At 61.2% G+C, this 26,460-nt stretch overlaps 1 protein-coding gene across 3 annotated transcripts in view; it reads left to right on the top strand.

Moving 5' to 3' along the window:
• Positions 1 to 15,383: 15,383 nt before the first annotated feature.
• PRR5 (proline rich 5) overlaps positions 15,384 to 26,460 on the top strand; it is a 28,472-nt gene continuing 17,395 nt past the window's right edge. Inside the window, exon 1 of one of the 3 annotated variants that reach the window (XM_058673174.1) lies at positions 15,384 to 15,404. The gene's annotated coding sequence lies outside the window, so the exon portion shown is untranslated. Of the gene's footprint in view, positions 15,405 to 22,527; positions 22,697 to 24,542; positions 24,759 to 26,460 lie in introns of those variants that run through there. The other 2 variants (XM_058673172.1, XM_058673173.1) reach the window with 2 other exon arrangements.

The following is a 26,460-nucleotide window of genomic DNA, read 5'->3' as shown; positions in this document are numbered from 1 at the left end:
ATGTGTTACAGCCATCCCCCTGTGTCACAGCCATCCCCCTGTGTCACGGCCATCCCCCCTGTGTCACGGCCATCCCCCCGTGTCACAGTGATCCCCCATGTGTTACAGCCATCCCCCTGTGTCACAGCCATCCCCCTGTGTCACGGCCATCCCCCCTGTGTCACAGCCATCCCCCTGTGTCACGGCCATCCCCCCTGTGTCACAGCCATCCCCCTGTGTCACGGCCATCCCCCCTGTGTCACGGCCATCCCCCCGTGTTACAGCCATCCCCCTGTGTCACAGCCATCCCCCTGTGTCACAGCCATCCCCCCCGTGTCACGGCCATCCCTCTGTGTCACAGCCATCCCCCTGTGTCACAGCCATCCCCCCCGTGTTACAGCCATCCCCCCCGTGTCACAACCATCCCCCTGTGTCACAGCCATCCCCCCCGTGTCACGGCCATCCCTCTGTGTCACAGCCATCCCCCCATGTCACAGCCATCCCCCCTGTGTCATAGCCATCCCCCCCTGTCACGGCCATCCCCCTTGTGTTACGGCTATCCCCCCATGTCACGGCCATCCCCCCTGTGTCACAGCCATCCCCCTGTGTCACAGCCATCCCCCCCGTGTTACAGCCATCCCCCCTGTGTCACAGCCATCCCCCCGTGTTACAGCCATCCCCCGTGTTACGGCCATCCCCCCGTGTCACGGCCATCCCCCCGTGTCACAGCCATCCCCCCTGTGTCACGGCCATCCCCCCTGTGTCACAGCCATCCCCCCTGTGTCACGGCCATCCCCCCTGTGTCACGGCCATCCCCCCGTGTCACGGCCATCCCCCCGTGTCACGGCCATCCCCCCTGTGTCACGGCCATCCCCCTGTGTCACAGCCATCCCTCTGTGTCACAGCCATCCCCCCCGTGTCACAGCCATCCCCCTTGTGTTACAGCCGTCCCCCCTGTGTCACAGCCATCCCCCCTGTGTCACAGCCATCCCCCTGTGTCACAGCCATCCCCCCGTGTCACAGCCATCCCCCATGTGTTACAGCCATCCCCCCATGTCACAGCCATCCCCCCTGTGTCATAGCCATCCCCCCCTGTCACGGCCATCCCCCTTGTGTTACGGCTATCCCCCCATGTCACGGCCATCCCCCCTGTGTCACGGCCATCCCCCCTGTGTTACAGCCATCCCTCATGTGTTACAACCATCCCCCATGTGTCACGGCCATCCCCCATGCGTCATGTCATCCCCCCTGTGGTGGCATTGAGTGACAGACTGCCTTCTAGGACTTCCCGGCTCATGGTTCCTCTGGCTGTGGCGCTGGGCGTCCAGTTCCTCCAGCATACAAGGCCACCCTTGGCCCACAGGGTGCCTGCGTGCCCCATCCTTCCTCCGTACAAACAATGCACACTGAACTCCAGGGCTTTCAGGAACGTGAACAGGGAATGTTCCATGCCATTGTGGTCCACGGTGGCCACTGCTAACCACCACATGCATGTCTGTGGCTGAGTCCTAATGGTTTGAATCTTGGGTAGTTTTTTGTTGTTTTGGTTTGGTTTTATTTTTATTGAGCAGGGTTGTATAGGCGTTCGTTCATTTCTCCTAAGGTTTTTAATCAACCTGATTCTAAAGCATGCGTCACTCACCGGAAGGAGGCCATGAAACATCAGTGCTGAACCCACGTGGGCAGGGGAGTCTCCTTGACACTCGGAAGGAAGGTTTGGCTCATCTCCAGCACACTCTGCTAGCCTGGGCCTCCAGACGTGGGACCATGGTGTCAGCCGACTTCCTGAAGTGTGCAGCCAGAGGGTGGGCAAGTGGTGACCCCAGGGGAGGATCCGGAGTCACGGCCCTGCGGTGTCTGTCCCCCACCACACACATCTGGGTGCCCCCTCATGCACCAGCCACACTGAGCCGCATCCCAGTTCACGTCTCCGAGTGCCCACAGCCCAGACTGTCAATCAGGCAGCTCTGCACCGAGGCCTCTGCTGCCCCCAAGGATGGCTACCTCTGGCCCTGGCTGGGGCGCCAGTGCTGTGGACACCTGGTGGCCAGAGAAGCCTACAGACCCTGAGCTAAACACAGCCCCTGACTCTGCAGGCTCAGCTGGTGACTTCCTAGAAACGGAGACATTGGTCAGCTCCAAGACCAGCTGTGTGGACAATGGGATCGGTGAGCCGCCTGGCATTGTCCCCAGCCGTGTCCGGCACCCCTGCTGGCCGTGGGCAGGGCCTCTCCGCAGGCCAGCACCCCTCCCGCCTCCTCCCGCTCTGGGCGTCTGGAGTCCATTAGCGGCTTGTTCATTTCTCCTCACCCTGCAGAAGTTTCCACTTAGCCAGGGAAAGCTTTATCTGATCTCACGCCTTCCCCCGCCACCCCCATAGCCACGTGGTCTGAGGCCTGCAGTTTGTCAAGGTCCACAGCTGAAGTCCCTTCCCGCTCTGGGATTGCCAGACGGCCCTGGCGCCATACAGGAGGGGAGACAGCCAGGGCTCTGGGCAGTCCAGGCGGGTGACAGTTGTCGCCACCCCTGGTCCAGGCCGGGTGGCGCCAGCCACCGATGCCTGCACTGGGCACTTCGTCCAGTGGCCAGTATTTCCTCGGTCCTTTGTGCTGGGGCTGGGGCCAGAGACACAAGCCACACAAAACCCCTCCTGGCCATTCCAGGCTTGCAGAGAGGGCAGCTGGGTGGGGGTGGTACGTTCCCCAGCTGTTCCCGGGCACTCACAGCGGTCTCAGATGGTGCGAAGTCTGTGAGCTGGAGGAGGGGATGGCTTTGAGCCTGGAATGCAGAGCTCAGCCAGGGCCCTAGGCAGGGTCGGTACTGGGACCTGGGAGCCCAGCCTCTCCAGTTCCTCAGGGCCCCCAGGAGAGCCCAGAAGCCCCCTCAGGGGTCACAGAAAAGACCCCTGTGAGCCGCTGGGCAGTGGACAGGGCTCCCCAAGCAGGTGGTATTGGCAGTAGGATAAGGTGGCAGCCAGTGGAGGGGGGTGGGGGTGTCCCTACCCCCAGAGCCCAGAACCCTCTCCTGGACAGCAGCAGAGGAGGGTTCCCACACCAGGTGTCCAGCAGGCGAGCCAGAGACAAGGGGCAGAGGGTGCTGGATGGGGACAAGGTGGGGGCAGGGCCTTGCCATCACCCAGGCAACTGACCACACCCTGAACTAGGGCATGAGAAGCTGCTCCGCTGAGAAACGGATCCAGGGCCAGACCTTGGCTTAGGGGAGTGCCCAGCCTGCTGGGTTCCTTGCTCCTGCCGCAGCTGGCTACACCCTGCTGGGGGCTGTGGGTGCCTTTGAGGGGGTAGACAGAGTGCTCCTGACTCAGCATGGGGTGGAGGCCACAGGGGACTCACCATGGTTTCAGCCAGGCTGGCTTTTAAAGCAAGCGTGTAGCTCACAGCAAGGTTTTTCAGTGTCTGCCCCAGCACCTCTGCCCCCGGCCCTAGCACCTCTGCCCCCAGCACCTCTGCCCCCAGCCCTAGCACCTCTGTCCCCAGCACCTCTGCCACCCAGCCCTAGCACCTCTGCCCCCAGCACCTCTGCCCCCAGCCCTAGCACCTCTGCCCCCAGCACCTCTGCCCCCAGCCCTAGCACCTCTGCCCCCAGCCCTAGCACCTCTGCCCCCAGCCCTAGCACCTCTGCCCCAGCCCCCTGCCTAGCACCTCTGCCCCCAGCACCTCTGCCCCCAGCCCCTGCCTAGCACCTCTGCCCCCAGCCCCCGCACCTCTGCCACCCAGCCCCCTGCCCCACCTTTCCCACTTTGTCCATGTCAACGCTGCTTGGGGAGCTTGTGCCTTTTATTTCATCCAACAAACTTCAACTACAAAATTTCCCTCTATTCTCCTCCCCAATCCCCGAGCCAGGCCCTAGCACGGAAGAGCGGACCGGGAGGGAGTGGGGTGGCAGGTGGTTCTCGCATAGTTAAGTCAAGTCTGGGGACCCGTCCATCCTGGAGACCACATCCCAGAGTGGTGGTGCCCAGGCAGCAGCGTGTGAGGCTAACGCTGAGACTGGCAGCCTCATTGTACTCTCCAAGTACCTCGTGTGGGCACCACATGGGTGGGAATGCTGGCCCTGTTTGTAGCTGAGAAGAACAAGGCTCAGAAAGGTCAATCAATGGTGTGTCCCAGGGAGCATAGTTCAGCCGTTCACGCTCAGGGCTGTTCCCCTGCCCCTGAGCCAGGAGCCCTGTGCTCTGCCCGGTCCACTGCCGAGTCCTGAATTCCCAACAAGCCCATTGCAAAACCCCTGAGGCCCACACAGGCAGGCCTGGAGCCCACCCCACAACGTCCAGTGGTGAAGCCCTTGCTCTCTGTAGAGAGCACCCCTGACCCCACCTCAGGCCCATCGCCTACACTGTTGGACATGTCACAAATCAGCCCGCCTGGGGAGCTGGAGGAGGCAGGGGCGGAGGGAGCAGTGTTGAACAGAAACCTCTAGGTCCAGATGTCTCCAAATCAAACTTCCTGGGGTGCTGAGGGGTCCCCAAGGGGACCCTGAGCCTGGGGAGGGAGCAGGCATCCTTCCCACCTCCCAGAGAGCAGGCTTGCCTCAGTGCCACAATGACCCTGAAGCTTTTTGAACTGGCAGTCAACACACCGGCCATTCCTGGATTCCTGGGCTGTTCACATACAGTGTGCTGACCATGCGTCCTCCTGGGCCCCGTGAACGTATCCAGAGAGAGGCAGAGGTTGGAGTGACAGCGCAGCCCATCAGGATGGACTGAGCCACTGCCAGTACCAGAACAGTCCAGGAGGTCCAGTCCCTAGGCCCACGGGTGGGACGCGGTCTGCTGAGGCCCTGGGTGAGAGCTGACAGAGGACGCGTCTCTGTAGCCCACAGCCTGTGGTTCACAGTCGTTTGTGGTGGCAAGCACATCCCACTGAAGCCCCTGAGAAGAGGGTGGGGCACAGAATGGCAGCGGCTGCCTCCACCACTCTGCGATTGCCCACCAGGGCGGGATCCAGCAGGCATGCTGGATCCTCGGTCCTCAGTGTCCCTGGCTGGCCTCCTGCAGGGACACCGGCACCTGCACAGCACCCCCGCCTTCCTGGCGTGGGGACGCTTACAAGGCCTCCACACACTGGCCATTGTGGTGACAACATCATGGAAGATGCCTGCATCTCACATCTAGGCACCTGGCTCCAACAGCTGCCGTCCAGAGCCCGCCTAGGGAGGCAGCAGCTTGATGGCTCAGGCGCTTGGGTCCGTAAGACTCACCTACATAGTTCCCTGCTCCCCACTTCAGCCCGGCTCAGGCCCGCAGAGTAAACCGATTCTCTCTCTCTCTCTCTTCCTTATAAATAAAATTTTACAAAGCAAAGCCATCCAGCCCCAACACTCTCAGCTGTTTGGACAGCACACTCAAGGCCAAGGTGAACTTTGTGTTGACTCCAGCCCTGAGGGCGGTCACACTTTCCATTTATCAAAATAGCGTCAGGGGGAACTGGAAGTGGGTGTGGCTGAGAGCCAGGCAGCAAGGTGGGGTCCTGCAGCCACGCCCCGTGCCCCCTCGCCTGACCACAGGAAACTCAACCTTGCTGACGCCCAGCCCGCCGTCTCCGTCACCGTCTGAGGTACTGTCAGACCCCCGTGTGAGCTCAAAGCCTGCCGGGAAGGGGCCACCTGGGCAGCGACACAGGCCAGGGCTCCACCGTCCTGCTGCCCGAGGGTCCCAGCCTCTGCCCTGCAGACCAGGGTCAGCGAGGACTTCATCCCCACAGCAAAGGTGCCCACCATGGGGTGCCAGCGGGCTCCCCATCTACACCCCGACCACGGCCCTTAGCAGGCTCACCCGCCTTTGGCTTTCTCTGACATCCCAGCTGATCCCCTTATCAGAAATGACTTACTCCAGCCTCTGGCCCCCTGTGTGTTCCTGGGCGCGTCAGGTGCCTCGGGAGCGTGCCCTTTGAACAGACTGCACCTGCAGCAGAGAGCCTGTGTCTGCAGCCCAGCTCTATGCCCCATCGGCTCCCACTCACACCATGCATGCTGGGAGCCACAGTGCCGGCTCTCCAGGCCTGAGTTCCCAGCTCCTGCCTTGAGCCAGGCCCAGCCCTGGCTCCTGGGAGTGTTTAGGGAGTGAACCAGCCAGTCTCTTTCTCCCTGTTAGTGTGTGTGTGTGTGTGTGTGTGGGTGTGGGTGGGTGGGTGTGGGTGGGTGTGTCTGTGTGTGTATGTGTGTGTGTGTGTCAGGGGGGATCTTCCTAATAGAATGAAAACAGACAAGCTGGCCTGTGGGTTGAGCCATAGCCTGCAATGCTGACATCCTATATGGGCACCAGTTCAAACTTCACTTCTCCCTTGCCATCCAGCTCCCTGCAAATGACCCTGCAAAAGCAGCGGAAGTGCTCAGGCCACAGAGCTCACCCGGAAGCAGCCCTGGGCTCCTGGCTTCAGCTTGGCTCAGCTCCATGGCCATTTGGAGGGCGTGAACCTGCACACAGATTTTCTGTATCTTTTCCTCTCTTTCTGGAAGTCTGCCTTCCAAGTCAGTAAAATAAACAAATCTTTAAAACAATGGAAATAACTAAGCCAATGGAACATGCTGCAGTACAGTACGTGGCCAGGCCGGCGTCCCATCCCAACCAGGTGGGCACATGGCCCAAGTTGCCCCTTAGACTCCAACTACCCAGAGTGTGTCTGAGCCCGGGCTGCCCAGGGGTGACCCAGAAAGCCGAGCTGGAGCCTGAGAACATGCTTTGTTGACGAGGGCCGCAGGCGGGCAGATGCTGCAGTCCACAGCAACCTCCTGCACCTGACCCCTTGTCCTCCCTGGCAGGTCCTCAGGGAACATCCTGAGGGTCCCTCCACCCCTTCCCACAGGGGCCCCTTAAGGGGGTTCATGAGAGTTGGCCAGTTTACAACCCAGGCCCATGTTCCAGCCTTACTCTCACAGAGTCACAGGGTGGCTAATGGACAGGGTTCAGTCCCAGGGACAGCCCAGGGCAGGGGCCTCATCAGGCCCTTCCAACTGGGGGAGGACCTCAGAGGGCAGGCCTAGGACACAGGGGTGGAGTCACGCCCCGTGTCCCGACCCTGGGAGGTCGGCAGGTGCCTCAGCCGCCTCTTTCCGGCTCAGGTCAGGAAGGCTCCACCAGCCCCCAAACTTCCAGAAACCTTTCTTCCAGCTTTCTCTTGGGAGCCACAAGAAGCCATTCACAGACTCTAAGCGGAAGAGAAGGAACTGGGTTTAGGGTGATCTCTGGGCTGGCCTGGAGGAGGGGGGAAGGGGAGAGAGGAGAGGCCCGGCTGTCCCACTTCCCAGCCAGCTCCCTGCTAGCGCATCCGGGAAAGCCACAGGGGATGGCCACGTGCCTGGGCCCTGCACCCACACACGAGTCCGAGATGTGGCTCCTGCCTTCTGGCTGCTGTATTCATTTGCAGAGCCTCTCTCTCTCTCTCTCTCTCTCTCTCTCTCTCTCTCTCTCTCTCAGTATTTTAGCTGAAACCCGAGGCAGCCAGGCCCTGGCTCTGATCTGCTCTGTGCGTCACAGTGGGGGCGCCACACAGGAGATCAGGGAGAATGCATGATGAAGGAGGAAGTTCAGCCTCTTCAAAAAAAAGAAATTTTATTTTTATTTGAAAAGCAGAGTTACAGAGAGGAGAGAAAGAGAAATCTTCCATCTACTGGTTCACCCCCCAAATGGCTGCACCCACTGGAGATGAGCTGAGACACAAAATAGCACCTCTATGGATGATGGCCCAGCACGTGGACCTGGGGGGGACACACACCACATCAACCGCTGGCACCCCTCACCCCCAGCCCCAGCTGCTTCTGGGAAGGAGCAGGCGGAAGGGGGGAGGGTTAGAAAGGAGTGACTCCTAGTTTGCCTGGCACTTGCGCTCAGCAGGTGACACCCTGACCACCTGAGCCCCGACCCACCGGCCCAAACTCTGGTGCCACCCAGAGCTCAGCTTCCACCAGGCAGCAGCACAGCCAGCTGGCAGAGCGGCGGCAGCGAGGAGAAATCAGATTATTTCCATCTGAGACCCAGCCCAAACTCAACTTGGCTCAACGCAGCCACCCGTAGGTGGGAAGATGTTCAGAGTTCTACGAGACACGAAAAACACAACTTGTCACGGAACCACAACCAGACCCCGACATTGATGCTGCAAGTCTATGGTGATTGCTGTGAATGCAAACACACACACACAGAGACGGGGGATTTCAGCCATGAAATCACAGATACGCTTAGAAGCAGAGTGGAAACAGCGCAAGAAAGAGCCAGGGATCTGAGGACCGCAGAAAGACGCAGCCGCACGGAGGCGCACCAGCGAGCAGACGGCACTGTCCAAGCCAGAGCCTCGGTGCCCCGCAGGACAACATCCACCAGCCTGAGAAACAGCTGACCTTGGAAAGACAAGATAGAGAAAATCAAATAAAAAAAAAAAACCTGTAAAATAGAGGATGGAAGATTTTCCAAACCTGACTGTCCACAGATGACAGTTCAGGTTCAAAACTCATCAGCCTCCAGGACCTCGTGCTGTTAAACTGCTCTCCTGTAGGGGCGTGCCAGGCCAGTCCCCGCTGCTCCGCTTCCAACCATTTCCCGGCTAATGCACCCGGAAGGCAGCCCCCCCCCCCCCCCGTGCTTAGGCTCCTGCCGCCCCTCTGGGAGACCCGGAGTGAGTCTCACCTCGTTCCAGCCCCAGAACAGAGCCAGTAGACAGAAGATCTTTCAAATAAAGAGAAATACATCTTTAAATTTTAAAAAGGGGGGTGTGTGAAACCTTGAGGAAGGTTGCAGTGCAGCACCAGGGCCTGGCTCCCGTAACACAGCGTCAACAGGCTAGAGCAAGGGGCTGGAGGCCCCAGAAGGCAGGAGGGGTGGAAGGGCCTCCCCCCCGGAAGCCCCAGGGCCCAGGGTTCCTGCAGAGGCCTGGCCTGCTTGGCTGGAGGAGCCAAAGGCTGAGACTGAGGACAGATTGTTAGCGGCTGCCCGGGGCTGCCCGCTGCGTGGTTAATCCAGCTCCCTCCCGCCTGTCTGCCAGGCCCTTAGCATGCAAGCTGGAAAGGGGGGGCGGGTGGGGGGGCAGAGGCTGGTGAGATACCTCAGCCCTTTTGTCCCCAGCTTAACCACCCACCGCCTGGGTGGGGAAGGAGTAGCTGTGTCCCCAGAGCGTTCCCACAGGGAGGGGCTGTGGCTGCCCCTCTAGAGTACAGTGTGGGGGAGGTGTCTCAGACAGGGGAGCTTTGCCAAGTTCACTGTCATGGTGAACCTGACCTGAGCCCAAGACCCTCACTAGCAGACAACGGGCCCAGGCCTTGGCCCAGGGGTCCAAAGGCACCAGGTTCTGGGGACACTGGGCTGGGGCCTGAGCCCTGTCCCCACAGCCCAAGCCCAGAGCCTGCCCTTTGAAGCAAGTTTCTATTGAGTGGCACCCTCTTCCCACCCTGGGGCCCCTAGTCCTGCAGATTTGGCTCCAAGTCGGCTCCAGATCCCCACCCCCAACTGGGAGCTCCAAGGGGCAGTCCACCTGCTGCCCACATCTCTGCCTCACACAGAGGCTGTGGCCAGTGAGGCAGGGGTCGGCATTCAACTAACCCCTCAGGAATTGGCTCCTGTGCCCAGCAGGCCCAGGGCCCAGACCAGCGCTGCGGGATCCAGCTGAGAAGCAGGCTGGGAATGGAGGACTCAAGACCGGAGCCAGGACTGGCAGGGGAAGGCAGGAAGCTGGCAGCTCTCTGGCACGGCCAGCCAGCCGGGCCTGTCACCACGGGGACAGCAGCAGACAGCCAGCTGGCCCGTCCACCAGCCTGGGCTTGAGCCTCCTGCTTCCCTCCTCCCACCCCCAACTCCGGCAGAGAGCCTGGTGGGCCAGGCTGCCTCTGGGTGGTCCCAGGACAGGCTCCCTGTGCCACAGTCCTCCCCCCAGAGCCACCCCAGAGCAGCCCTGCTGGGTTCATCACAGATGCTAGCAACGGAGACCAACCATGTCACACCAGATATGCCGGGCAGCTCAGTCCCAGAAGCCCAGATGCCCAGGTAGGCTGTGAGGTTGGGGTCACACTCTGGTCGGGGCGCTAGAGTTCCACAGCACGGGGCTGCTCTCACAGACCGCACTGTTCCACGGGTGAGCTGCACAGGTGCACAGCACACCAGTTCTGCACCGTCCACCAGATGTTTGCCAAGCACCTTCTGAGCACCAGGCCCTCAGAGTCCACAAGGGACCTAGCTGGAAGGCAGGCTCATGGCCTATGAGGACCTTCCACCAGGGCAGGCAGTGGGCACAGCTGCTGTTTCTTCTGTCAGCACCACTGCCCGTGAAGCGAGGCCAAGCAGCAGACAAAAGCTCAAGGCGCAGCCCCCAACCCTCTTCGTGTCTGCACAGGGCCATTTGTCCCGAGGAACCCGTGAGGCCACGTAGCCACAGGCCACGGGGATAAGGACGCGGACACTGTGGGGATGGCCGTGCTCAGCCCAGCACAGCGTGGGCGGTCACTGTACCTAATGGGTCCAGCCACTGACCAGAGGACACTTCCCAGAATCTGTGACTTCCTCCCAGACCCCAAACACACCAGGGGCCCTCTGGTTAGAGGGTGGTTCTAATCCCGGCTGCTCCACTTCCCATCCAGCTCCCTGCTTGTGGCCTGGGAAAGCAGTGAAGGATGGCCCAAGGCCTTGGGACCCTGCACCCATGGAAGGGAGACCCAGAGGAAGCTCCTGGCTCCTGTCTTCAGATCAGCTCAGCTCAGCTCCAACTGTTGTGGCCACTTGGGAAGTGAACCAGTGAATGGAAGATCTTCCTCTCTGTCTCTCCTCCTCTCTGTATATCTGCCTTTCCAATAAAAATAAATAAATCTTGTTTAAAAATTGATGAAAGGGGGCCGGCCTTGTGGTATGGCAGGTAAAGCTGCCGCCTGCGATGCCAGGCATGTGGGTGCCAATTTGTGTTCCAGCTACCCTACTTTCAATCCAGCTGCCTGCTAACGGCCTGGGAAAAACAGTGAAAGATGGTGCCAATGTCTGGGCTCCTGCGCCCATGTAGGAGGGCCCACATGGAGTTCTTGGTGCACTCTGGCACTCTGTTGCAGCCGTCTGGGACGTGAACCCGCAGATGGAAGAGCTTTCTGTGCCTCTCCTTTTAAGGCAAAACTTTAAAAAAACAATTTGAGCAAAAATGGGTATCATGAAAAATCTATTTCAAAGTATTTCACACCAAAATAAACATTGTAATTGATGTTTTTATTGCAAAGGCGGATATACAGAGAGGAGGAGAGACAGAGAGGAAGATGTTCCATCCGATGGGTCACTCCCCAAGTGACCGCAACGGCTGGTGCTGCACCAATCCGAAGCCAGGAGCTCTTCTGGGTCTCCCACGTGGGTGCAGGGTCCCAAGGCTTTGGGCCGTCCTCGACTGCTTTCCAAGGCCACAGGCAGGGAGCTGGATGGCAAGCAGGCCACCAGGACTAGAACCGGTGACCATATGGGATCCCGGCGTGTTCAAGGCAAGGACTTTAACCACTACGCTATCACACCGGGCCCTTCTTCATGCTGTTTTATCGTGACCTTTCCGCAACAGCCTCCGGTGTTGAGGAATGAAAACAAGCTTTGAAAATCATCACTGAGGAAAAAATCCAGTTAGAAAACGGGCAAAAGTCACACACAGACATCTCATGGAAAAAGGTTCACCAAATAAAGTCATTTCAGAGCCTCCACACCAATGGTCATTAGCGGAATGTGGCCCTAAACTGAAGTGAGATAGCCCCACACATCCACCAGAATGACCCTATGACCCCAGCCCTTACACACCCAGCCTACGGACCAGCCCTTACACACCCAGCCTACGAACCAGCCCTTACACACCTGCCTTACCACCCAGCCCTTACACACCCAGCCTACGAACCAGCCCTTACACACCCAGCCTACGACCCAGCCCTTACACACTCAGCCTATGAACCAGCCCTTACACACCCAGCCTACGAACCAGCCCTTACACACCCAGCCTACGAACAGCCCTTACACACCCAGCCTACGACCCAGCCCTTACACACCCAGCCTATGAACCAGCCCTTACACACCCAGCCTACGACCCAGCCCTTACACACCCAGCCTACGAACAGCCCTTACACACCCAGCCTACGACCCAGCCCTTACACACCCACCCTACCACCCAGCCCTTACACACCCAGCCTACGACCCAGCCCTTACACACCCAGCCTACGACCCAGTCCTTACACACCCACCCTACCACCCAGCCCTTACACACTCAGCCTACGACCCAGTCCTTACACACCCACCCTACCACCCAGCCCTTACACACCCAGCCTACGACCCAGTCCTTACACACCCACCCTACCACCCAGCCCTTACACACCCAGCCTACGACCCAGTCCTTACACACCCACCCTACCACCCAGCCCTTACACACTCAGCCTACGACCCAGTCCTTACACACCCGCCCTACCACCCAGTCCTTACACACCCAGCCTACCACCCAGCCCTTACACACCCAGCCTACCACCCAGCCCTTACACACCCAGCCTACGACCCAGTCCTTACACACCCACCCTACCACCCAGCCCTTACACACTCAGCCTACGACCCAGTCCTTACACACCCACCCTACCACCCAGCCCTTACACACTCAGCCTACGACCCAGTCCTTACACACCCACCCTACCACCCAGCCCTTACACACTCAGCCTACGACCCAGTCCTTACACACCCACCCTACCACCCAGCCCTTACACACTCAGCCTACGACCCAGTCCTTACACACCCACCCTACCACCCAGCCCTTACACACCTGCCCTACCACCCAGTCCTTACACACCTGCCCTACCACCCAGTCCTTACACACCCACCCTACCACCCAGCCCTTACACACCCAGCCTACGAACCAGCCCTTACACACCTGAGCACTCTTCCCAGATGAGGGAAAGCTTGTGTTCACACACAAGCCTGTGTGTTTCTAGCAGCTTGCTCCATCGTAGCGTCGGGCTGGAGGCGACATAGGTATCCCTCAGCAAGGGGCTGGCGAGACAAGTTCCAGGCCTCGGAACACTCCGAGAGGAGCAATGAACGGTACGTGGACAGAAGTGTGTGGAAGCCCCCAGGGCTGGCTGTGAGGTGGGGGAAAGGCAATCCCAGAAGGCCACACGCCGTGTGCGGGCGTTTCCAAACCACAGGAATGGAGAACAGATCCGAGGGTGCCGGCAGCTAGGACGGAGGGCTCGCTGACCTGCCTGGGCCGGCAGCGTCCCGTCCCTGGCCCCATGACTCACCTGGCTCGTCGCTGGAGTCACGAAAGCTGTGTGTCATGGGAAGAACTTGCATGCATTCCAGAAGCTTTTAGGCACTAAAAGTAACAACTTTTAATTCCATTTCCTATAAACTTTTAAGTAAATTGTGCACTAGCAGAGGGTTGTTTGTTACACCCTCGGGGCACCTCCCCACCCGTGGATGGAGCCAGCACAGTGGCTCAATAGCTGATGTACGGAGTTATTCGAATATCCCACCCTGGACCCGGCGCCACCTCACCTTCCTCACAGCTCACCGCAGCCGCCCACCAATCAGCCACTTCACCTGAGCATCCCACCCCCAATCTCCCAGCCCCTTCCCCAGCTCCACCCACTTACCAATCATCCTTAGGCAATCACCTGTGACAGTTTCAAGCACCAATCCCCTGGGGCCTGCCCTCAACCCCCCCATCCCCGCCCCCACACCTTGCAGGCTCACCCGAGTGACAGAAAGACCCCAGGTGAGGCTCTCTCTCTTCTCCTTCCGGCCTGCCCCCACCCCTTCTTCCCCCTTCCCCCTTACCTCCCCACCACCCCGTCCCGTTCCTGCCCCGCTGGAATGAACCTGCTAAGATACCTCGTTGCGTCTGGTGTTTTCGACTCACGGTAAAGAACCAGGCTGTGGGAATTAGCTGCGCACAATAGTATCGTAATAGTAACGTATGAACTAGAACTCCAACTTTTTAAAATAACATTTGGTGCCGTGTCAATAACTCCTTACAGCTAACCTCCACCTTTGAAGTGCCAGGACCCATATGGGCACCAGCTGATGTCCCGGCCGCTCAATTCCAATCCAGCTCCCTGCTATGGCCTGAGAAAGCAATAGAGGACAGCCCAAAACCGTGGGACCCTGCATCTGTGTGGGAGACCTGGAAGAGGCTCCTGGCTCCTGGCTTTGGATCAGCTCAGCTCTGGCAGCTGAGGCCAGTTAGGGGGTGAACTAGCAGATGGAAGATCTCTCTCTGTGTCAAAAGCTCTCTTTCCAATATATTTTTTTAATTTTTAGTGTGGTTGTTTATCTGAGAAGAGTGGCAGAGAATGAGAAACGCCTTCCATCCACTGGGTCAATTCCCAAATGCTTGCAACAGCCAGGGCTGAGCCGGGCTGAAGCCAGGAGCCAGGAATTCTATCCGGGTCCCCGTGTGAGTGGCCGAGTTTAAGGAGCTCCTGCCTCCCAGGAGTGTTAGCAGGGAGCGGGAACGGAAACAGAGCAGCCAGGAGGTGCCCCAGCCTCCCCCTCTGTCTGTGGTGCTTCTCAGATTCCGGTGTGAATGTATAAGGACTTGCGACCTGCCAAGGGCAGCCCTGTGCCTCAGCTCAGAGGAGCACCCAACACTGGCGCCTGTTCCAGCTGTCCCTTGGCCCAGACATCCTCTCCTCTTCCACGATGCCTTGGCTCAGCTTCCAGGGCCCCATGGGCACACGCCCCATGCCCGAGCACAGTCACCAGGGCAGGCTGGTGCCTCCCCCGTGTGTGATGAGGGTCTGGGGGCAGCCAGGTGTGTAAGAAGAAAGCCTCCTTCAGTCCTGAGTGTGCACACGGATCTGCACACAATTGCTTTCTCAAACGTTGGGTCCCTGAACCCACCAGACAAGCAGGGGCCAGGTATCCCAGCCTGCACCAACCCTCACCCCCACCCCAGGCCACAGGGAGGGACGAGCTCCTTCAGGCTGCCCCAGACAGAATCGCAGCCCTGGGCCACTTCACCCTGCCCACCTGGGACCTGCCATGCAGGGAAAGTGGGCCTGATTGTCCACCTTGTCCTGCAGGTCCTCCCCCAACTCAGGGTGGAGCCTGGAAGGGGGCGCTTGGTGGGCGTTTGAAACCCGCGGGGGGTTGGGGTGGGTTTCGGGGTCCCTGAGCCAGCCGATCGCCACCCCGGACCCTGGACACGTCCCCCTTCGCTGGCCTGCGCAGTGTGGTGCTGGATGGGCCACCGCTCTGCCTCGGGCGAGCCTCCGGGGGTGCACGCGGGCGAGAGGGGAGCGCGCGAGCCCTGGGCACAGGGGCCGGCCCGGCTCCCACGCGTGTCCCCCGAGACCCCCCAGCCCCGGGCGGCGGAGTGGGGCGCCCCGGGGCGGGCCGGGGGCGGGGCGCGGCGGGCAGGGGCGGGACTGCGCGGCGCCCTCCCTCTCCTCCCGCTCTGAGCAGCGGCGGCGGCGGCAGCGGCGCGGGGACCGAGGTGAGTGAGCGGCGGCCCCCGAGGCCGGGCTGGGAGGACCCGGGTGCACCCAGAGCCCGCGAAAGGAGCTGGGGTCGGATCGCGCGGGATCTGCTGGGCAGGGCGGTCCCTGCGTTTGTGTGTGCGCGGGGGGTGGGGGTGCAGCTTCTGCCACCCAGGTCCCCCGGGACCCCCGTGCCTCTTTCCTTCTGCTCTGGGCCTCTGAGTTTGCCTGTACCCAGAGCCTGCCTCCTCCCCTCCTCCCGGCGCCGCCCCTCCCTGTCCATTACCCCCCCACACACCTTTCACTATCCTTAACGGAGCAAAGAAAGATGGTGAAGGTCCCCCTTCCCGTCCAAGCCCTTCCCCGCTGGGCCTGGGCCTCGTCCGCCACCTTCCTGGCTGGGCAGTGGCCTTGAACAGCGGCTGCAGGCAGACCCCAGGGACAGAGGCCTCCGGCTGGCGCCCCTCCCAGCTGGTGCAGGACAGGTGGGCCGGTGGCTGATCCGCATGGTTGTAGCCCGGGCTCTGTGCTGCTGGCCACTCCCGGTGGCTGCCACACTCTGCTCGCCGGCAGCCCGGCAGGGCTGCCGCCTTCTAAGAATTCCCCCCCCCCCAACTGGTGCCAAGGTGAGGCGGCTGGTGCTGGGCTGGGGGAGGGTCCCCTGCCTGTGGGTCACAGGGTGTGGTCCTAGCTCCACCCCAGCCTGCCAGACCACTTCCTGCAGGCGGCCTCCACTTCCCCGTCTGCAGCCTGGGCAGGGGCGACATCTGTGCACAGAAGGTGAGGATGCTGTGGTGGCGTGTTGTGGGGGTCACTGGTGATGCTCTGGCGGGGGGAGGCCGCCCACCCCTCCACCCTGAGGGCTCGAGAAGCCCCACGAGGCTCAGCCTGCAGAATCCTAACAGCCAATGAGGGGCTCTCCAAAGGAGTTCTCAGACAGGCTGCCCCCCCACCCACCCCACCACTGTTTAAGCTGCTGATGTAGGCACCTGGACTCTGCATTTGGCAAACCTCCAGCCCCATTCTAATGGCTTCAGATGTGAGGCCCACCAGATGGGGCCTTGGACGAGCGACCAAGATGACCTGCCTCCCTCTGGCCGGCAGCCACTGCTGACCATGGGCTGTCTCGGAGCGCGCATGCTCCACAAGTCGCAGGGGTTGTGGTCTTTCCCGCTGTCGAGCCTTCTGTCTGTGTTGTGGGGCTGGGCTAGTGGTGGAGACTGCCGGGCTGGGGCCAGCATCCCGGCTCCAGCACTGGCCAGCTGGCGTCCTTTCCTCCTCTGGCCTTTGGTGAACTTGTCTGAGTACGAGGGGATGGTAGCACCCCACAGGGGCAGTCAGGGAGAGGCAGAGAGGCGCATACGTGCTGTGTCACAGTCCCACTGCCGCGGGGACCAGTGGCCACCGGCTCACCCTCACCAGTGTGTGCGGTGATGACCAAAATGGCAGACGTGGCCCCGTGGCAGCAAACTCAGCTCTGCTGGCGGCTGCAGGCCTGGAGTCGCCAGGGCCTAGGGATGGCTGAGCAGCGCTGCCCGCGCTGAGCTGGCCACGTGGCGTGGAGCTGGTTTGCGGGCTCCAGGCAGACAATGGGAGACAGCACCCATCTCTCCCTGATGTCCCCGGGCAAGGTCAGAGGGCCAAGAAGGCAGGAGGAAGCTGGGTGCCCCCTGGTGCCCCACACCATGGTGTTTGTGCCGGTTCAGCCTCACGTGGAATTCCCTCCGAGGGCCGACTGAGAAACTCCGGCTCACTCTCCCCTGCTCACTTGCAAAGATCCTGTCCCACTTGGCAGGTGCCACGGGGTTCTCGGCAGCCAAGAGGTCCACGTGGAAAGGAGCAGGGCCTGGGACCATGTGGGTACAGAGCTGTCGCCAGTGACGTTCCTGGAGGTCAAACAGCAGTGGCAGGGATAGCTACTCTGAGCCCCTTGGCATGAGCTCCCAGGGCCTGGCCTCTGGGCAGGACCTCTGCTTCTGCATCAGGGACAATCTCTGTCCATCAGAACCTGGCTTCCTGGTGACAACACAGTTTCCAGCCTGCCCCGGAAGAGGTGTCAGAGAGGGGACAAAGGTTGGAGCTCAGGCAGATGTGCCCGGACCTGCTGTGGGGAAGCCACCTTGTCAACCAAATGCGGCCATGGCCTCGGGCACCCGGCGTAGCCACTGAAGCTCAGATGCTTGGATTCGAGCCCCGCCTCATGCACCCGTGTGGCCCGGGCAACGTCCCCGACCTCTGCCTGCATGCGTGCAGCCGCGAGCAGGTGGCACCGTCCTTGGAGGGGTGCTGCGAGAGTGGGGGACGCACACAGCGCTCAGGACAGCCCCCGCTGGGCATGCTCCCTGTGGGGGCAGCAGGGGCACAGCATTAGAGCGAGCCTGTGCTGATGAGGACTTGTGGTCTTGCGTGCTGTGCTCTGTTGACTTGGCGGGGCTCTGTGGGACTGTGGGCTGGCGCTGCCATGGGCCTCTGTGCTCTCATCTCATGCTGGCGTGGTCTCGCCGTGCCGCGCTCTCATGGGCTCATGAGCGTGGCCTGGGCTAAGGCTGTCTTGCCCTGAGCTGTGGCCTTGCCAGCAGCATTAGGCTTACAGTGAGTCCTGGCAGCTTGCTCCTGGGGTGGCCATAGACCAGGAGATGGCTCCTGTGCTTGGAAGCGGTGCCCCTGTCCCCAGAGGCATGGGCGACAGGGATGGGAGTGCTGTTGTGTTGTCACTGGAGTCCATGTGGAGGACAGGGCCAGGCCCTTTTGTTTCTGGAGCTTGTCAGGAAAAACGTATGCCTCTAGATTCCCTTCTGTACAGCAGTGCGTCTGACTCTGGGTTCGCCTCTGGGGAAGGAGCTGCCACCGGCTCAGTACCCGGCTCCAGCTCACCCCAGGAGGTGGTCGTGGCTGTGTCCACTTAACAGATGGGCAAGGTGAGGCTGGAAGAGCTCAGGGGGCAGCCTGGAGCCTCAGCCAAGTGCAGACTGGGACTCGTACGTGCCATCTCTACCCCATCCCTTGCACACGCGTGCCTGAAGGGGAGACATGTCACAGAGGAGGGCAGAGGGATCTGACGGCCATCTGCTCATTTTCCAGAACATCCGTGACTTGGGCTGGGCTGGCTAAGTCCAGCTTTGGGCAAGAAAGGCAGTTTGTTCAGCAGCCCCAATCCACAGGGAGCCTAGAGGAAAAGCCCCGGGTCAGAGACAGGACGAGGGCTGCCCAGCCAGTGAGGCAGCACCTCCAGGTCCACCTCTGGCCCCGGCTCCACCACTCACAGCCCTGGAAGCTGAGTGGGGCACTGTCTGCACCCGCTTCTCTCACCTACAAGACTGCAACACTGGCACTTGCACCCAGGACTGGGTTAAGATGAGGCCCATGCCACCCTGCCACCCCCGAGGGCCCGCTGAGGTCACTTTGGTGTCAGATGGGGAAGCCACGCCCCAGAGAGCAGCATCTACGCAAGGTCACAGCGCCGGGCGGACTTGGGCATCTGAGCCGGCCTGGCCACTGTCCTTGAGGCCACTTTGTGGGAAGACACATGGCCCCCTGCTTGGTTACAGCCGTGGGGGGCACTCACTGCTCATGAGCTCCTGCCACAGTTTGCCCAGGACTTGGGGAGGTGACAGTGACGGGGGCCATGGGAAAATGGGGTGGTGGCCAATCCTGCCCTCCTGAGAGGGAGAGGAGGCAGGAGGGTGGGTGTCTCTTATCCCCCAACCCTCCCCCAAACACACACACACACACAGGGCAGATCTGAGGCAGAGGGAGAACAGACTCTCAGCAGGGAGGGTGGACAGGAGGGGCTCTGGGAGCCCCCACCCCCGTGGATAAGGGAAAGGTTTGTCAGGAAGTCGGCATGGCTGGTCCAGGGTGGGCATAGACTCTGTTGAGTGCTAAGATTCCGCCCCGTTGTCAGTGGAAATCTGCCACAGGAAACTTGCACCTGTCCTTTCTTGGCTCTGCTGCCTTGCCTGACCCCAAAGCCCCAGGAGCCCCACATTTGCTGGGCATGATGACCACACCTCCTTTGGGGCCTGGGACTTCAGGGTGGCCAGCTCCGCCCTGTCTCTGCAACTCAGTTCCTGCCTACCGTCAGGGGACAGCAGGAAGTCACAGGGCAGGGGCGTGGATGTGATGCACACAGCTCCCCGCGTGAAGCCAGGGTCTGCGGGTGCCTAGGGCCCCAACCCCATACAAGTTCACTAATAGGAGAGGATTTGGAAAAGTTCAGGGAGATGAAATAGAAACTCTGGCAGTGGCACGGGGCCAACAGGGCAGTGGAGGAGCGGGCAGCGGGCCATCACGCCAGGCAGGGCGGAGAAGAAAAAAAGGAGAGATATTCTTGGCATGTGGTTGAGCCGACACCTGCATAGGGCGCGGCCAAGTGCAGGTGGGGCTCACGGGTGTTGGCCGAAATGAGCTGACCTCCAGTCACAGGCAGCCCCAGGCCCTCTGGGCTGTGATAGCACCCTGACCCACCCACTTCTGTCCGGGCAAGAAGGTGTGCTCTCTGGATCCTTCCTGGGGCCTGTGCTGTCATGAGTGGTGAGAAAATATTTATCAACAGCCCAGGCAGCTGGGGTTCCTTGCAAAGGGTCCCCCTGGGATGGTGGCGAGGTGAGAGGGGCAGGGGAGCAGCTCCCATCCCTGGGCTGAGTTCTGCTGAGTCACAGGGCACGTGCCACCTGCCCAGGCACTCCTGGGCCCCTCTGCTGTTTTGCCGCGCAGTAAGCCACTCGTCCCAGTACTACCATAGCTCAGCCACAGGGAAATAGGCCCGGCCCAGGTTGCAGGGCAGGAGGCCAGCAGGACCCTACCTTGCACCTGTCCCAGGCATCCCACCGCTGGAACCCTCACAGTCACCAGCAAAGCCAGGTAGGTCTCTTTAGTGTTCCTAAAGAGCAGCAGGGCACCATGGAGACTCGCAGAGCAGGCTGGCCATGGCCAAGTGGAGAGCCGGCAGGTCCTGGTCTGTCTGCAGGGCTCTGCCCCGAGGACGGGCTCCGTCTGGCTGCCGTCCCCCTGGGGTATCTGGCATGGCTGTGGCAGCATGGGGCTCTCGCTTTTCAGCAGCTCAGCAGAGCAGACCCAGCAGCAGATGGCGCCTTCCTCCTGCACATGCTGTGGGCGTCCCTGGCTTTTGTTCACTCATTCATAAAATATCCTAGGGGTCCCTGACCACAACAAGGCCTTGTTTCCCGGAGTCCGCGGAGCCCACCAAAACCCTCAAGGGGTGAGTTCCGCTCCAGAGCCTGCAGGTGTGTGGTTGGCCTCTGGCAGTCTCTCTGCCTCTTGGGACCCCAGCCTCGGGCTGGTGGACTGGGGACAAAGCTCCCGCACACAGGGCCTAACGCGCACACCTGGGCTTTGGCAAAGCTCCGGTTTCCCGAATGGCCTTGGCAGCCAGTCAGGCTGCCCGCTCAGGGCCTTGCCCAGAGCCAGTGCCTGGCACTTTGTGGATCAGCTTGGTTTTTCCAGGTGAGCATTTGCTAAGGCGGGCAGATCTGGAATGGAGCTCACTGGAGCTATGCACACAGCAGCAGGGGTAGGGAGCCAGGCACATGACTGGAAGCTGGAGATGGGGGCACACGCTCTGCACCCCCAGCTCTGGCTGTAAGTGGCTGCCATCCAGGGCACGGGTGTCAAGGGGCAGGTGCGTTTGGAGTGGTCTGTGCAACAGGGCATCCTTTTTCCGTCAAAGCTGATGGACATTCAGACAGACAGTGGGGAATGAGGATGTGTGGGGCCTGAAGGGTGGGGGGCAGTGCACAAGAGGGCGGGGTCAGGAGGGCTGGGCCTCCCTGGGTAGCCACGTGACCCTGGGGCCTCTGCAGCGATCCACCACATCCACTCTGAAGACCCAGCACTTGTCCACAAGGAGGTGGGCGGGCGGGAGCCGGCCTGGAGGATGCTCCTGCTCAGGGAGCCGAGAAGCCAGGGTGGGAGCGGGGCACCCATGGCAGCCACAGGCAATACTGTATCCCATCCCAGAAGCTTGGGTCCAAGTCCCTGCCTCTGTTCCCCATCCCAGCGGGTGACGCCTCAAGCCCTTTGGCCCCTGCCACCCATGCAGGAGAGCCGGCTGGAGCGCACAGCTCCTGGCCTAGCCCCACCTGTTGTGGACTTCTGGGGAGTGAACCAGTGGATGGAAGACCCTTTTACTACCCGTCTCTTCTCTCTGCTGCATTCCACAGCGAATGCTGGAGGAATACCTGCCGGTCACACGGCCCCTGCCCGCCCTCAGGGACACTCAGTGTGATGGGGAGAGCTGGCCAGACATTCCTCGGGAGGCCTTACAGAGCTGGCCAGCGGCTGCGGCGTGGGCTCCCTGGGGAGGCAGGTGGGACTGACTACAGCCCAGGAGGGTCAGGCCAGGGGCGGCTGGAGGCCAGAGTGGCCAGTGAGGGGCTAGGTGGGGAAGGGGCAGGGAGCCCATGGGTCTGCTTCCTTTTTGGGAGCTGCTGCTGCACCTGGGGCGTTCTCCTTCCTTCCATCCCTCAGTGAGTTGACGGATGTTACTCCAAATGGGATGGAGACACGGTACCTTTGTCCTTTCCTGACTGTGCTTTCCAAGCCCCAGGGGACCAGGCCAAGTGGAAGGAAGGTGGTCACTCCACCGAGCCCCAGGAGGACCCCTGTGCTGCTGGGGCCAGGAAGGGGTCAGGTCACAGCAGAGGCCGGCCAGGTTGCAAAGGCTCAGCGGCAGAAAGGCCACTGTGCCCGGAGTGAGGGACCAACGTGCAGATGGAGCCTGGCAGCCTGTTCCTCTGCCTGCTGAGTCACCGAGGGGGTGTGGCTAGTAGGAGTGGGCGGGGATCTGCCTGCTGAGTCACCGATGGGCATGGCCAGTAGGCATGGGTGAGACTCTGCTGAGTCATTGAAGGGGTGTGGTCAGCAGGAATGGGACTGCCTGCTGAGCCACCAATGGGTGTGGCCTGCAGGTGTGGGGCGGGCCCTGCCTGCTGAGTCACCAAAGGGGCGTGGTCAGTGCAGTTGACCTTTGTTCTGCTTTACCTGAGGGTGGGGAGGGACTTGGCCAAGGAGCGGATGAGGCTCCATGATGCTTGCCTGCAGTCAGCGACCACTGCCCGGGCCTGCCCCCCCAGAAGCTCAGAGGGCAGAGGGGGGAAGGGGGTGAGGCTGCCCAGGTCCCAGGCAGGGCCTTTGTCCACCCCCTTGCTCCCACAGGGTGGTTCACTGCGTGTCCATCCCCCACCCACCCCATGTGTCCTCCACTCATGTGGCCCTGAAGGTCCAGCAAAGACACCCAGGCTGCAGGGTGACTTCAGCGGCAGGGTCACCCCAGGCCGGAGAGAGGCAGGTAGGTAGGCATGAAGGGGCTAGCCTCTTGGGGTCCTTGGCTTTCCCATGGGGTCTCATTCCTTTGGGAAGCTCCCAACTCCTTCCTCCCTTCCAGGAAGGTAGTCTTGCATGCCAGGAGCCAGGAGCTTCCGTGGCCGCCCTCTGGCCTCACTCATTCAGCAACGAGGTCCTGGAGACCAGCCTCTTGCCATCTGCCCGAGTGGGGAAAGCCCTGTGGGCATAGCGGGCGTGGAGAGCCACCCAAGAGGCCACCTGCCCCCTCTGCCCTAGGTCCCCACCCCACTTTCCACCTATGCCCAGAACCACAGGCAGGGAGCTCAGGCCTTGGTTCTTGGTTGTCTAAACCACACGCATGAGCTGCCAAGAGGGCCAGAGCAAAGAGCCCCTCGAGGGCCTGACCCAGCCACCCGCAAGGCCACTCTTAGCTGATAACTCACCCTGTGACAGGTACAGCCCTAGGCCCTTTCTGCTCATTGGCTGGTGTCCTGCAGTGCCTCAGTCTGTCCAGCTGGCAAATGGGAAAGCTCACTCCCAGGCTGCCCCCAGGGGACTGAATGAACCCATGAGCAGGCCTGTAGGTCCGCCGTGGACCTCCTGTATCAGGCCCCTGGGTCTCGGCTCATCACATGTTGTTTCAGAAGCCAAAGTCCAGAACGCAGTGGCTGGCTCCCCCACACCCTGACCCCACCCTGACCCTCCTCCGCCCCAGGCTCTTGGTCATTTGCTGTTACTGCAGTGGTGCCTGCTCTGCCGCAACCCCCCACAGCCCACCCATGCCTTGGGCCTCCACGTCCTCACCTGTAAGGTGGGGTCCAGGAGCCCTTCCAGATGGGCTTCCTGGAGGAGGCGACCGCGAGGGGAGAGGCTGCCCAGTGGCCTATGTCAGGAAGCCCTGTTCCACGTCCTTGCACCGTTACGGCCTTGAAACAGGCTGCTTCAGATTGCTTTCCTTGGTTTACTTGAGACGCATGGAAAGGAGGGAGACGGAGACAGGAGAAGAGGGGGACGGGGAACGTGAGGAGGAGGGAGAGAGAGATGAGAGCCAGAGGAGAGAGAGGGAGCGAAGGAGAGGCAGAGAGAGCCTCTCTGATTCAGGAACCAGAAAGTACAGGAGCTGGACGTTACACATGTGTGGCAGGGGCAGGCGGAGGGCTGGGAGGGGGCCCTGTCCCCCACTTCTCCCACTTGGCTCCCAACACCTCCCAGTTTCACCCCCCTCTGCGGGCCACACGGGGCGTGTCGTGTCAGACATGCAGTTGGTCTGCACTGTTAGCTTCCCTGCTCCCTGCACCTGCTGTTCTGGGGTCGTGTGATACGTGGCTGCATGTTAGCTGTGCTTGGCTGGTGGCGTCACACCAGCCCTCATGGCGCTGCCACAATTGTTAGCAGTCGGTACTTCGATGCCTTTTGAAAGCATGACAGGGGTTCCTTAGAACTCTGGACTTGCTAGCAGCAAAAGCAAAAAGGGAAAGAGGACAACTTAGGAGAGTCCCATGGCCCTTAACTGGGCAGCCGGTGGCCCTTCCCAGGCTGCAATGTGGAGTGCCGAGGAGACACGCCCATGTTCTGAGCAGTGCTGCTGGGTGTCTGTCCTGCCTCCCGGGCACTGTGCATGGCAGCAGGAACCCCACCCCATCTTCCCTTCCACCACTGGGCAGTATCTGCATCTTCCTTGCAGAAGGGGGCTTAGCTGCCCGGCATGTCTGGGTGCTGCAGTGACGGGGAGTCAGGACCCACCAGTGGGAGAGCCCCTCCCAGCCCCCACCCACAGCCAGAAGGCGCCCAGGAAGCTGGCCCCTCCTGCAGAGCCAGTCCAGGGCCCTGCGTGGTGGGTTTCAGGCCTTGCAGCAGCCTCAGTGACGTAACTGCGGGGTCCACGTGCCCTGTGATAACAGTGTCCTCACGCCGAGCCTGGCCGAGTTGCCAAACTTTCCCCCAAGCACAGGAGGCTGGGCGTGGTGCAGGTTGGGACGCGGCTGTGGGATTTAAGACCCGGTGTCCAGAGCAGAGACACAGTGGGACGTAGGAAGGACAACTGCCGTAAGAAGGAGCAAGACCAGGTTTGTGATCTGGTGGCAGGGGTTGGGGGGCAGCAGTGCAGGGAGGGGAGCAGGGCATAGGGGGCACTGAGCTCTGAGCCCTGCAGGATGGAGGACTTTGAGAGGCTGGTGATGGGGGCGCCTGGTGGCCAGCTGGCCAGGGTGGGAGGACAGAGTCCCAAGGAGAGGAGTGAGCACAGGTCAGAAGGGCCCAGCGGATGTAAAGATTAGAACCGGGCGCCCCGTCAGTGGAAGGAAGGGTACCAGGGTCAGCAAACAGAAGCCAGGAGGCAACTGAACATCCCAAAGCCACTCTGCCGTGAAGGTGGCCAGCAAGTGTGAGGGTCTTGTCTGGGAACTGCAGGGCGTGGTGTGGGTAACCCCATTTCTGTCCCATATGCTAGGCCTCAGGGTAGGCTCTGTGCAAACCCATGCCCCCCACAGACTATGTGGAACTACTGCTGGGCGAGCTCCCACACCGAGGTGGGTGCTCACAGCCTGCTGGTTCTGGCTGTGCAGACGGGGCAGCTGCTGAATGGGACGAGGGGCGCCTGGCACCCCATGCGGAGCCAGGAGGAGATGCTGAGCAGGCTGACCATCTGGGAAGCCAAGGGGTTTCATCCCTGGTGCAGGCAGGGCAAGATCACACCTGGGTGTGCGGGTGGAAGTGCTGCCCCCTAGTTGAAGGCGGGGGTTGCAGAGAGACCCTATGCTTCCAGGAGCCGGGGTCCTGGTGGGCAAGGAGTCAGGAATCCAAGGGGTCATGGGATGGAGAGGGGTGGCTGAGCCCCGGGCAGGGCACAGTGGGACATGGGAGACATCAGGAAGGGGAGGCACAGGATGCCCTGAGGAGGAGCCGGGTCCCAAAGCCACCTTTAGAAGACCCAGACACGGGGTGGGATCTCCCAGGCATCCCAGCCCTGCCTCTCAGCGGCCCAAGGCCCTGCAGTTGGGTCAGCAGCCTGGAGAGAGAAGGCTGAGGGAGGGGCATCCCCTGCCCAGCCAGCCTGAGCAGGGGTGCCGGACTCAGGGGTGGAGCCACACCCTGTGCCATCAGACACTGGAAAGGCACACTTTCTGCCAAGGCACCTGATCCTGAGCCCCAACTCATGAAATAACGGACCTGGCCCATACCCACCCTGTCCTGGGCGCTGACCATTCGATGCCCTGGTCACCGTGGGCAGGGTCACGTCCTGTCCACCCTTCCCCCTGTCCTGCAGCAGCAGCCCCAGGAGCCCAGCCTCTCCCCAGCACACCTGACTGCCAAACAGCCCCCTTCCACCTCCCCCGACGCCTCACGGAGCAGTGTCTCCCATCTCCGCCTCTTGCACCCAAGGCAAGGACAGGACAAGCCAGGTAGGCGCAGGGTGGGGGGGCAGCGGCCGGTGTGTCCCCATGGCTTTTCCACGTCCTGCAGGTTGCTGGCCTCAGCACACGGGAGACCCCTGGATTTAGGGTCCACCATCCTGCCCAGGAGGATGTGTGGAAGCATTTAGCCTGGCCACCAGGGGGCAGGAGTGTCCTGCCGAGTGGATGGTGCCCCGGGAGACGCAAGACAGAGGGCTAGAAGCTTTCAGCTCCACCACTTGCTAACTCCTAACTTCAGTGGGTGTGTGTTAGGGCCTCACTGAGCCTCAGAATCTGTCTGCAAAGTGGAGCTCCTGCCCCACTGTGGGGACCAGGTCGCCCCTCTGCCTGCCTTTCTAGCTACTCCTGGGCAGCC

The sequence above is a fragment of the Ochotona princeps genome, chromosome 15 (genome assembly GCF_030435755.1).
Source record: "Ochotona princeps isolate mOchPri1 chromosome 15, mOchPri1.hap1, whole genome shotgun sequence".
NCBI lineage: Eukaryota > Metazoa > Chordata > Mammalia > Lagomorpha > Ochotonidae > Ochotona > Ochotona princeps.
This window is presented reverse-complemented; position numbering and strand designations above follow the sequence as displayed.